We start from the raw sequence: 12,500 nt of genomic DNA, 5'->3' as shown, positions 1-12,500 counted from the left end.
ACGTGGATATATTGAAGCAACATCTCAAGACATCAGTCAGGAAGTTAAAGCTTGGTCGTAAATGGGTCTTCCAAATGGACAATGACCCCAAGCATACTTTCAAAGTTGTGGCAAAATGGCTTAAGGACAACAAAGTGAAGGTAATGGAGTGGCCATCACAAAGCCCTGACCTCAATCCTATAGAAAATTTGTGGGAAGAACTGAAAAAGTGTGTGCAAGCAAGGAGGCCTACAAACCTGACTCAGTTACACCAGCTCTGTCAGGAGGAATGGGTCAAAATTCACCCAACTTATTGTGGGAAGCTTATGGCAGGCTACCTGAAACGTTTGACCCAAATTAAACAATTTAAGGGCAATGCTACCAAATACTAATTGAGTGTATGTGAACTTCTGACCCACTGTGAATGTGATGAAAGAAATAAAAGCTGAAATAAATCATTCTCTCTACTATTATTCTGACATTTCACATTCTTAAAATACAGGGGTGATCCTAACTGCCCTAAAACAGGGAATTTTTACTAGAATTAAATGTCAGGAATTGTGAAAAACTGAGTTTAAATGTAATTGGCTAAGGTGTATGTAAACTTCTGACTTCAACTGTATATATATATATATATATATATATATATATATATATATATATATATATATATATATATATATACACTGCTCAAAAAAATAAAGGGAACACTAAAATAACACATCCTAGATCTGAATGAATGAAATAATCTTATTAAATACTTTTTTCTTTACATGGTTGAATGTGCTGACAACAAAATCACACAAAAATAATCAATGGAAATCCAATTTATCAACCCATGGAGGTCTGGATTTGGAGTCACACTCAAAATTAAAGTGGAAAACCACACTACAGGCTGATCCAACTTTGATGTAATGTCCTTAAAACAAGTCAAAATGAGGCTCAGTAGTGTGTGTGGCCTCCACGTGCCTGTATGACCTCCCTACAATGCCTGGGCATGCTCCTGATGAGGTGGCGGATGGTCTCCTGAGAGATCTCCTCCTAGACCTGGACTAAAGCATCCGCCAACTCCTGGACAGTCTGTGGTGCAACGTGGCGTTGGTGGATGGAGCGAGACATGATGTCCCAGATGTGCTTAATTGGATTCAGGTCTGGGGAACGGGCGGGCCAGTCCATAGCATCAATGCCTTCCTCTTGCAGGAACTGCTGACACACTCCAGCCACATGAGGTCTAGCATTGTCTTGCATTAGGAGGAACCCAGGGCCAACCGCACCAGCATATGGTCTCACAAGGGGTCTGAGGATCTCATCTCGGTACCTAATGGCAGTCAGGCTACCTCTGGCGAGTCTGTTTCTGACCGTTTGAGCAGACACATGCACATTTGTGGCCTGCTGGAGGTCATTTTGCAGGGCTCTGGCAGTGCTCCTCCTGCTCCTCCTTGCACAAAGGTGGAGGTAGCGGTCCTGCTGCTGGGTTGTTGCCCTCCTACGGCCTCCTCCACGTCTCCTGATGTACTGGCCTGTCTCCTGGTAGCGCCTCCATGCTCTGGACACTACGCTGACAGACACAGCAAACTTTCTTGCCACAGCTCGCATTGATGTGCCATCCTGGATGAGCTGCACTACCTGAGCCACTTGTGTGGGTTGTAGACTCCGTCTCATGCTACCACTAGAGTGAAAGCACCGCCAGCATTCAAAAGTGACCAAAACATCAGCCAGGAAGCATAGGAACTGAGAAGTGGTCTGTGTTTACCACCTGCAGAACCACTCCTTTATTTGGGGTGTCTTGCTAATTGCCTATAATTTCCACCTGTTGTCTATTCCATTTGCACAACAGCATGTGAAATTTATTGTCAATCAGTGTTGCTTCCTAAGTGAACAGTTTGATTTCACAGAAGTGTGATTGACTTGGAGTTTCATTGTGTTGTTTAAGTGTTCCCTTTATTTTTTTGAGCAGTATATATATATATATATATATATATATATATATATATATATATATATATATATATATATATTATATATATATATATACATTACATTACCAAAAGTATGTGGACACCTGCTCGTCGAACGTCTCATTCCAAAATCATGGGTATTAATATGGAGTTGGCCTCCACTTTGCTGCTATAACAGCCTCCACTCTTCTGGTAAGGCTTCCCACTAGATGTTGGAACATTGCTGCGAGGACTTGCTTCAATTAAACCACAAGAGCATTAGTGAGGTTGGGCAAATTATGTTAGGCGATAAGGCCTGGCTTGCAGTCTGAATTCCAATACATCCCAAAGGTGTTCGATGGGGTTGAGGTCAGGGCTCTGTGCAGGCCAGTCAAGTTCTTCCACACCGATCTCTACAAACCATTTCTGTATGGACCTTGCTTTGTGCACAGGGGCATTGTCATGCTGAAGCAGAAAAGGGCCTCCCGAAACTGTTGCCACACATTTGGAAGTACAGAATCGTCTAGAATGTCGTTGTATGCTGTAACATTAAGATTTCCCTTCACTGGAACTAAGGGGCCTAAACCCAGTTGGCACTATGCATTGGGGCAGATAGCGTTGTCCTAGCATCCGCCAAACCCAGATTCGTCTGTCGGACTGCCAGATGGTGAAGCGTGATTCATCACTCCAGAGAACGCATTTCCACTGCCCCAGAGTCCAATGACGGCGGGCTTTACACCATTCCAGTCGAAGCTTGGCATTGCGCATGGTGATCTTAGGATTGTGAGCGGCTGCTCCGCCATGGAAACCCATTTCATGAAGGTCCAGACGAACAGTTCTTGTGCTGACGTTGCTTCCAGAGGTGCCACGTTGAAAGTCACTGACCTCTTCAGTAAGGCCATTCTACTCCCAGTGTTTGTCTATGTAGATTGCATGACTGTGTGCTCGATTTTATTCGCCTGTCATCAACGGGTGTGGTTGAAATAGCCAAACCACTAATTTGAAGAGGTGTCCACATACATTTGTGTATGTAATGTATCTGTGGGGAGATGTATGTGGGTGGGTAACCTAGTCAACATCATTAGGTGGTTTCGCTACCTCATACCATATACAGCCATCTATAATGTTAGTGACTCTGCAAACTCTTTCTGCTTTTACCGGTCTATCAAGATATTCATTTATATTCTTATTTTAATACCTTTAAATATCACCCACTCCCTGGCTGACTACATTGAAGTGGGAGGAAGGACTGTGGTTTGTCAGGAAAAAACTCTGACATGAAAGAGCAGGTTGTTTTATATGTTCTCTGTGAAACGGCACAGTGCTGGAAGGGGGGTTTTCCATTTCTAACGAACACGCGGTTAGCGGTGGGCTCACACAGCACTGCAGCATTCTGTTATGGAAAGCAGGACATGAATAGCTGAATATGACCAAGGAGGTGGTTATCAGAACAAAAGCAAGGGATGACTATTCATTTTTTCTCCCTCAATTGTATTAAGGGATGCATTCACACAAAGGCTTTTAGCAACGCTCTGTGTGTGTGTGTGAGTGTGTGTGCGGTATGAATTTATAGTAGGTGTCAATTATTTGTGCGTACTTATGTGTGTACTGCAGGCAGGAGAACTAGTCACCGTACATTTCAATTTTAGTTCACTTATCATTTATTTCAAAGTCTCAATCTTTGTTTGATATTGTAAAGACAAAAAAAAGTGATTATGTGAAGAACTAAAGGAGTGTTATAGTAGATCCAACGGCAGGACAGAGGTTTTGTATTTCCCAACCAATTCAACTGGAACTACACCTTCATCTTTCTTCTCCGGAGTGGAAGGAGATCCATGGAGAACTAACAAATCAAATCAAATCCATTTGTATTGGTCACATGAGCCGAATACAACAGGTGTAGACCTTACAGTGAAATGCTTACTTACAAGCCCTTAACCAACAATGCAGTTTTAAGAAAATGCCCCAAGAAAACAGTAAGTGATAAAAGTAACAAATAATTAAAGAGCAGCAGTAAAATAACAATAGTGAGGCAATATACAGGGGGTACCGGTACAGAGTCAATGTGCGAGGGCACCGGTGTCGAGGTAATTGAGGTAATATGTACATGTGGGTAGAAAAATTTAAGTGACTATGCATAGATAATAACAGAGTAGCAGCAGCGTAGAAGAGGGGGGGGGGGGACAATGCAAATAGTCTGGGTAGCCATTTGATTAGATGTTCAGGAGTCTTATGGCTTGGGGTAGAAGCTGTTTAGAAGCCCCTTGGACCTAGACTTGGTGCCCCTGTACTGCTTGCCATGCTGTAGCAGGGAGAACAGTCTATGACTAGGGTGGCTGGAGTCTTTGACAATTTTTAGGGCCTTCCTCTGACACCGCCTTGTATAGAGGTCCTGGATGGCAGGAAGCTTGGCCCCTGTGATGTACTGGGCCGTACTCACTACCCTCTGTAGTGCCTTGCGGTCGGAGGCTAAACAGTTGCCATACCAGGTAGTGAGGCAACCCATCAGGATGGTCTTGATGGTGCAGCTGTAAAACCTTTGAGGATCTGAGGACCCATGCCAAATCTTTTCAGTCTCCTGAGGGGGAATAGGTTTTTCCATGCCCTCTTCACAACTGTCTTGGTGTGCATGAACCATGTTAGTTTGTTGGTGATGTGGATGCCAAGGAACTTGAAGCTCTCAACCTGCTCCACTACAGCCCTGTCAATGAGAATGGTGGCATGCTTGGTCCTCCTTTTCCTGTAGTCCCACAATCATCTCCTTTGTCTTGATCACATTGCGGGAGAGGTTGTTGTCCTTGCACCACACGGTCAGGTCTCTGACCTCCTCCCTATAGGCTGTCTCATCATTGTCGGTGATCAGGCCTACCACTGTTGTATCATCGGCAAACTTAATGATGGTGTTGGAGTTGTGCCTGGCCGTGCAGTCATGAGTGAACAGGGCGTACAGGAGGGGGCTGAGCATGCACCCCTGACGGGCCCCCGTGTTGAGGATCATCGTGGCGGATGTGTTGTTACCTACCCTTACCACCTGGGAGCAGCCCGTCAGGAAGTCCAGGATCCAGGTGCAGAGGGAGGTGTTTAGTCCCAGGGTCCTTAGCTTAGTGATGAGCTTCGAGGTCACTATGGTGTTGAACGCAGAGCTGTAGTCAATGAATAGCATTCTCACATAGGTGTTCCTTTTGTCCAGGTGTGAGAGGGCAGTGTGGAGTGCAATAGAGATTGCATCGTCTGTGGATCTGTTGGGGCGGTATGCAAATTGGAGTGGGTCTAGGGTTCCTGGGATAATGCTGTTGATGTGAGCCATTACCAGCCTTTGAAAGCTCTTCATGGCTACAGACATGAGTGCTACGGTTTGGTAGTCATTTAGGCAGGTTACCTTAGTGTTCTTGGGCACAGGGACTATGATGGTCTGCTTGAAACATGTTTGTATTACAGTCTCAGACAGGGAGAGGTTGAAAATGTCAGTGAAGATACTTGCCAGTTGGTCAGCGCATGCTCGGAGTCCACGTCCTGCTAATCCCTCTGGCTCTGTGGTCTTGTGAATGTTGACCTATTGAAAGATCTTACTCACATCGGCTGCGGAGAGCGTGATCACACAGTCATCCAGAACAGCTGATGCTCTCATGCATGTTTCAGTGTTACTTGCCTCGAAGCGAGCATAGAAGTTATTTAGCTTGTCTTGTAGGCTCGTGTCACTGGGCAGCTCTCGGCAGTGCTTCCCTTTTTAGTCTGTAATAGTTTACAAGCCCTGCCACGTCTGACGAGCGTCGGAGCCGGTGCAGTAGGATTCAATCTTAGTCCTGTTTTGACGCTTTGCCTGTTTGATGGTTCGTCGGAGGGCATAGCGGGATTACTTATAAGCTTCCGGGTTAGAGTCCCGCTCCTTGAAAGCAGCAGCTCTACCCTTTAGCTCAGTGCGAATGTTGCCTGTGATCCATGACTTCTGGTTGGGGTATGTACAGTTGAAGCCGAAAGTTTACATACACTTAGGTTGGAGTCATTAAAACTCATTTCTCAACCACTCCACAAAGTTCTTGTTAACAAACTATGGTTTTGGCAAGTCGGTTAGGACATCTACTTTGTGCATGACACGAGTAATTGTTTACAGACAGATTCATTCTGTCACGATTGTTTGTAGAGAAGGACCAAGGCACAGCGTGAGTATCGTTCCACATCTTTATTAATATGTGAAACTTCGCAAGACATACAATAAACTATAAACAAAATAACAAACCGTGACGACGGCGGTGCAACATGCTCTAACTCAAAATAAGATCCCACAAACAACAGTTGGGAAAAAACTGCCTAAATATGATCCCCAATCAGAGACAACGATAGACAGTTGCCTCTGATTGGGAACCATATCAGGCCAACATAGAAATATAACATCTAGATTACCCACCCTAGTCACACTCTGGCCTAACCAAAAATAGAGAATAAAAAGATCTCTAAGGTCAGGGCGTGACAATTTCACTTATAATTCACTGTATCACAACTCCAGTGGGTCAGAAGCTTACATACACTAAGTTGACTGTGCAACTTTAAACAGCTTGGAAAATTCCAGAAAATGATGTCATGGCTTTAGAAGCTTCTGATAGGCTAATTGACATCATTTGAGTCAATTGGACGTGTACCTGTGGATGTATTTCAAGGCCTACCTTCAAACTCAGTGCCTCTTTGCTTGACATCATGGGAAAATCAAAAGAAATCAGCCAAGACCTCACAAAAAAAAATTACCTCGACAAGTCTGGTTCATCATTGGGAGCAATTTCCACATGCCTGAAGGTACCACGTTCATCTGTACAAACAATAGTACGCAAGTATAAACACAGCGCTAAGGAAGGAGAAGCATACTGTCTCCTAGAGATGAACGTACTTTGGTGCGAAAAGTGCAAATCAATCCCAGAACAACAGCAAAGGACCTTGTGAAGATGCTGGAGGAAACAGGTACAAAAGTATCTATATCCACAGTAAAACGAGTCCTATATCGACATTACCTGAAAGGCCGCTCAGCAAGGAAGAAACCACTGCTCCAAAACCGCCCTAAAAAAGCCAGACTCCGGTTTGCAACTGCAAACTGCAAAGATTGTACTTTTTGGAGAAATGTCCTCTGGTCTGATGAAACAAAAATAGAACTGTTTGGCCATAATGACCATCATTATGTTTGGAGGAAAAAGGCAGAAGAACACCATCCCAGCTGTGAAGCACGGGGGGGGCAGCATCATGTTGTGGAGGTGCTTCGCTGCAGGAGGGACTGGTGCACTTCACAAAATAGATGGCATCATGAGGGAGGAAAATTATGTGGCTATATTGAAGCAACATCTCAAGACATCAGTCAGGAAGTTAAAGCTTGGTCGCAACTGGGTCTTCCAAATGGACAATGACCCCAAGCATACTTCCAAAGTTGTGGCAAAATGGCTTAAGGACAACAAAGTGAAGGTATTGGAGTGGCTGTCACAAAGCCCTGACCTCAATCCTATCAAGAATCTGTGGCCAGTGACTGATGTGGTAACCTCCTCAATGCCATCGGAAGAATCCTGGAATATATTCCAGTCTGTGCTAGAAAAACTGTCCTGTAATTTAGCATGTGCTTCTTCTAACCGCTTCTTTATAGACCGAGTCACTGATGCTTCCTGCTTTAATTTTTTACTTGTAAGCAGGAATTAGGAAGATAGAATTATGGTCAGATTTGCCAAATGGAGGGCGAGGGAGAGCTTTGTACGCGTCTCTGTGTGTGGAGTAAAGGTAGTCTACAGTTTTTTTACGTCTGGTTGCACATTTAACATGCTGATAGAAATGAGGTAAAACTGATGTAAGTTTCCCTTCATTAATGTCCCCAGCCAGTAGGAGCGCCGCCTCTGGATTCGCGTTTTCCTGTTTGCTTATGGAGGTATACAGCTCATTGAGTGCGGTCTTAGTGCCAGCATCGGTCTGTGGTGGTATGTAGACAGCTACGAAAAATACAGATAAAAACTCTCTAGGTAGATAGTGTGGTCTACAGCTTATCATGAGATACTGATGATCAGTCTGATCACTGATGATCACTGGTGAGCAAAACCTTGAGACTTCTTTAGATATCGTGCACCAGCTGTTTACAAATATACATTGGCCGCCACCCCGTGTCTTACCAGAGGCTGATGTTCAAGCCTGCCGATAGAGTGTATAACCCGCCAGCTTTATGTTATTAATGTTGTCGTTCAGCAACGACTCGGTGAAACATAAGATATTACAGTTTTTAATGTCCCATTGGTAGTATATATATGTGTTTTTAGTTCATCCCTTTTATTTTCCAGCGATTGAACATTGGCTAACAGCATGGATGGCAAAAGCAGAGTAGCCACTCGTCACCTGATCCTCACAACGCACCCCAATTTCCTTCCTTAAAATCTCTGTTTGTTTTTTTCCTGCGAATGACAGGGATGAGGGCCTGTTTGGGTGTTAGGAGTATATCCTTCCTGTCCGACTCATTTGAGAAAAATGATTTGTCCAAATCGAGGTGAGTAATCGCTGTTCTGATGTCCAGAAACTCTTTTCGGTCATAAGAGATGGTAGCAGCAACATAATGTACAAAATAAGTTACAAACAATGCGAAAAAACAAACAAAATAGCACGGTTGGTTAAGAGCCAATAAAACAGCAGCCATCCTCTCCGGCGCCATCATAGATCACACTTTGTGTGTGGTTGTGTGTAAGAACACAAAAGCTAATAGTACAGGTTTATTTATTTATTTGGATCTCCATTTGCTTTTGCACAAGAAGCAGCTACTCTTCAACAAAGTCAACAAAACTTTTCCTGGGTTCCACAAAAATCTTCCTGGGTTCCACAAAAATCTTCCTGGGTTCCACAAAAATCTTCCTGGTGTCCACAAACCTCTTCCTGGTGTCCACAAAACTCTTCCTGGTGTCCACAAAACTCTTCCTGGTGTCCACAAAAGGTGTAACCATCTGATGTTAGCCCTATTGAGTCTGCTCAGCAGGAGGTGCTGGGTGGGGGGTGAGGTGATGATTCAAAAGGTGTAAAAAAGTAGTTGTGTTTAAAAACAGTCTTATCTTAGTATCAGGTGAAAGTGAGAACACAGAGTATTGTACAATTTCGTCAAGCGAGTTAAATGTCCTTTATCCTTCCAGTACATCTGTACACTGGACATCAATCTTTGGGATCTAAGCCATACTCCCTCCCTCCCTCTTTCAATAAAGCCATGCTCCTTGTCACGTTTGACTTTGACCCCCCCCCCCCCCGACGGGTAGCCATTGATCACTTGCTCCATCCTCTCTCATCTCTTCTCCTCGCTCTCATTATTTTCATCAGGGCTAAAAGACCGGACGATGGGGTGGTCTTTATCTCATCATGGGGACAGATGAGGGTCTTTTGTAGCGGTCCGTGACATTCAGCAGGACAGGGTGACACAACTGACTGATTCATAATCAGATGAACACGTCCTCCACTTTACCTCTGTCTTATCTCTCTCTCACTCCCCCCCCCCCCCCCCTCTCTCTCTCTGTAAGCTGCTAGCTTTTAATGTAATGCACCTCTGGCTAGGAGTTAATTGTTTGATTGGTTGTTAAGCGGGTGGAGGTTTGAGTTGGGTGAGTGAAAGACTGTGGTTGGTAGAGAAAATGTTCAGGATTCAGGGAATATGAATGACAATCTGCTGTCTAGCTAACTACAGCACTGTTACACCTCCAATGTTTGGGTATTTCTAGTTAGCTTATGCTTGTGCCAAGGACTTAGCTGGCCTTCACAGAAGACATACGGTGGTGCTGCTTACTGTGACATCAAAGCATCTCCCTAGTGAATGCACTGTGATTTCAAGTTGTCAACTTTTCTTGGAGAGATAATTGTAAAAGTGCCAGACGATAGTAGGGTCTGATTTGTTTGTCATTGTCCTCCCTCCTTCAGCTAGTGTGATACATCTGACAGTGGCTGGAAAGCTTCTAAACCTCTGTTGCAGTTTGACCTGCGAGGGCTATTTAGGATGGATCCCCTGGGTCCATTACGGCCCTCCTGCCCACTCTCTCTCCCCTTACACACACACAGTCACGCACACGCATGCACACACACACACGTGAGCCCACTAACACACGCACACACGCACACATACACAAACAAACACACACATCCTTTAGAAGGGTGTAGGCAAATTGGCAGTGATTATTGTGGTTATTGTGATTGCTGTCATTGTCCCCCTTGATCATCATTATCACCAGTGCATTTCCAGCATTCCGTTCAACGCCGATTCTCTGTTTACCCTAACACCATACCAGGCGGGAGAACGAGAGAGAGGCGTCACAGATACACCAGTCGTTAGCTCTCTCTCCTTCTCTCCTTTTCTTTCTACTCTGTCTCTCCACTCTGTCTCTCCACTCTGTCTCTCCACTCTGTCTCTCCACTCTGTCTCTCCACTCTGTCTCTCCACTCTGTCTCTCCACTCTGTCTCTCCGCTGTCTCTCCACTGTCTCTCCACTCTGTCTCTCCATTCTGTCTCTCTATTCTGTCTCCACTCTCTCTCCATTCTGTCTCTCTATTCTGTCTCTCCATTCTGTCTCTCTATTCTGTCTCTCCATTCTGTCTCTCTATTCTGTCTCCACTCTGTCTCTCTATTCTGTCTCCACTCTGTCTCTCCACTCTGTCTCTCTATTCTGTCTCCACTCTCTCTCCATTCTGTCTCTCTATTCTGTCTCTCCATTCTGTCTCTCTATTCTGTCTCTCCATTCTGTCTCTCTATTCTGTCTCCATTCTGTCTCTCCATTCTGTCTCTCCATTCTGTCTCTCTATTCTGTCTCCATTCTGTCTCTCCATTCTGTCTCTCCACTCTGTCTCCACTCTGTCTCTCCATTCTGTCTCTCCATTCTGTCTCTCTATTCTGTCTCTCCATTCTGTCTCTCTATTCTGTCTCCACTCTGTCTCTCCATTCTGTCTCTCCATTCTGTCTCTCTATTCTGTCTCTCCATTCTTTCTCTCTATTCTGTCTCTCCATTCTGTCTCTCCATTCTGTCTCTCTATTCTGTCTCTCTATTCTGTCTCTCTATTCTGTCTCCACTCTGTCTCTCCATTCTGTCTCTCTATTCTGTCTCCACTCTGTCTCTCTATTCTGTCTCCACTCTGTCTCTCTATTCTGTCTCTCTATTCTGTCTCTCTATTCTGTCTCTCCATTCTGTCTCTCCATTCTGTCTCTCCATTCTGTCTCTCCATTCTGTCTCTCTATTCTGTCTCTCCACTCTGTCTCTCCACTCTGTCTCTCCACTCTGTCTCTCCACTCTGTCTCTCCACTCTGTCTCTCCATTCTGTCTCTCTATTCTGTCTCTCCATTCTGTCTCTCTATTCTGTCTCTCCATTCTGTCTCTCCACTCTGTCTCTCCACTCTGTCTCTCCACTCTGTCTCTCCATTCTGTCTCTCTATTCTGTCTCTCCATTCTGTCTCTCCATTCTGTCTCTCCATTCTGTCTCTCTATTCTGTCTCTCCATTCTGTCTCTCTATTCTGTCTCTCCACTCTGTCTCTCCATTCTGTCTCCACTCTGTCTCTCCATTCTGTCTCTCTATTCTGTCTCTCCATTCTGTCTCTCCACTCTGTCTCCACTCTGTCTCTCCATTCTGTCTCTCTATTCTGTCTCTCTATTCTGTCTCTCTATTCTGTCTCTCTATTCTGTCTCTCCATTCTGTCTCTCTATTCTGTCTCTCTATTCTGTCTCTCCATTCTGTCTCTCCACTCTGTCTCTCCACTCTGTCTCTCCATTCTGTCTCTCCATTCTGTCTCTCCATTCTGTCTCTCCACTCTGTCTCTCCACTCTGTCTCTCCATTCTGTCTCTCCATTCTGTCTCTCCATTCTGTCTCTCCATTCTGTCTCTCCATTCTGTCTCCATTCTGTCTCTCTATTCTGTCTCTCTATTCTGTCTCTCCATTCTGTCTCTCCACTCTGTCTCCACTCTGTCTCTCCATTCTGTCTCTCTATTCTGTCTCCACTCTGTCTCTCCATTCTGTCTCTCTATTCTGTCTCTCCATTCTGTCTCTCCACTCTGTCTCTCCACTCTGTCTCTCCATTCTGTCTCTCCATTCTGTCTCTCTATTCTGTCTCCACTCTGTCTCTCCACTCTGTCTCTCCATTCTGTCTCTCCACTCTGTCTCTCCATTCTGTCTCTCTATTCTGTCTCCACTCTGTCTCTCCATTCTGTCTCTCTATTCTGTCTCTCCATTCTGTCTCCACTCTGTCTCTCCATTCTGTCTCTCCACTCTGTCTCTCCATTCTGTCTCTCTATTCTGTCTCCACTCTGTCTCTCCATTCTGTCTCTCCATTCTGTCTCTCCATTCTGTCTCTCTATTCTGTCTCCACTCTGTCTCTCCACTCTGTCTCTCCATTCTGTCTCTCCACTCTGTCTCTCCATTCTGTCTCTCTATTCTGTCTCCACTCTGTCTCTCCATTCTGTCTCTCTATTCTGTCTCTCCATTCTGTCTCCACTCTGTCTCTCTATTCTGTCTCTCCATTCTGTCTCTCCATTCTGTCTCTCTATTCTGTCTCTCTATTCTGTCTCTCCATTCTTTCTCTCTATTCTGTCTCTCTATTCTGTCTCTCCATTCTGTCTCT

The 12,500-nt window shown here is 44.8% G+C and overlaps 1 protein-coding gene across 1 annotated transcript in view; it reads left to right on the top strand.

The window, feature by feature from the left end:
* Window positions 1-12,500, top strand: part of LOC106591008 (calsyntenin-2) — a 529,723-nt gene that overhangs the window by 74,231 nt on the left and 442,992 nt on the right. The window lies entirely within an intron of this gene.

The sequence above is a fragment of the Salmo salar genome, chromosome 20 (genome assembly GCF_965601325.2).
Source record: "Salmo salar chromosome 20, fSalSal1, whole genome shotgun sequence".
Classification (NCBI taxonomy): Eukaryota; Metazoa; Chordata; class Actinopteri; order Salmoniformes; family Salmonidae; genus Salmo; species Salmo salar.
This window is presented reverse-complemented; position numbering and strand designations above follow the sequence as displayed.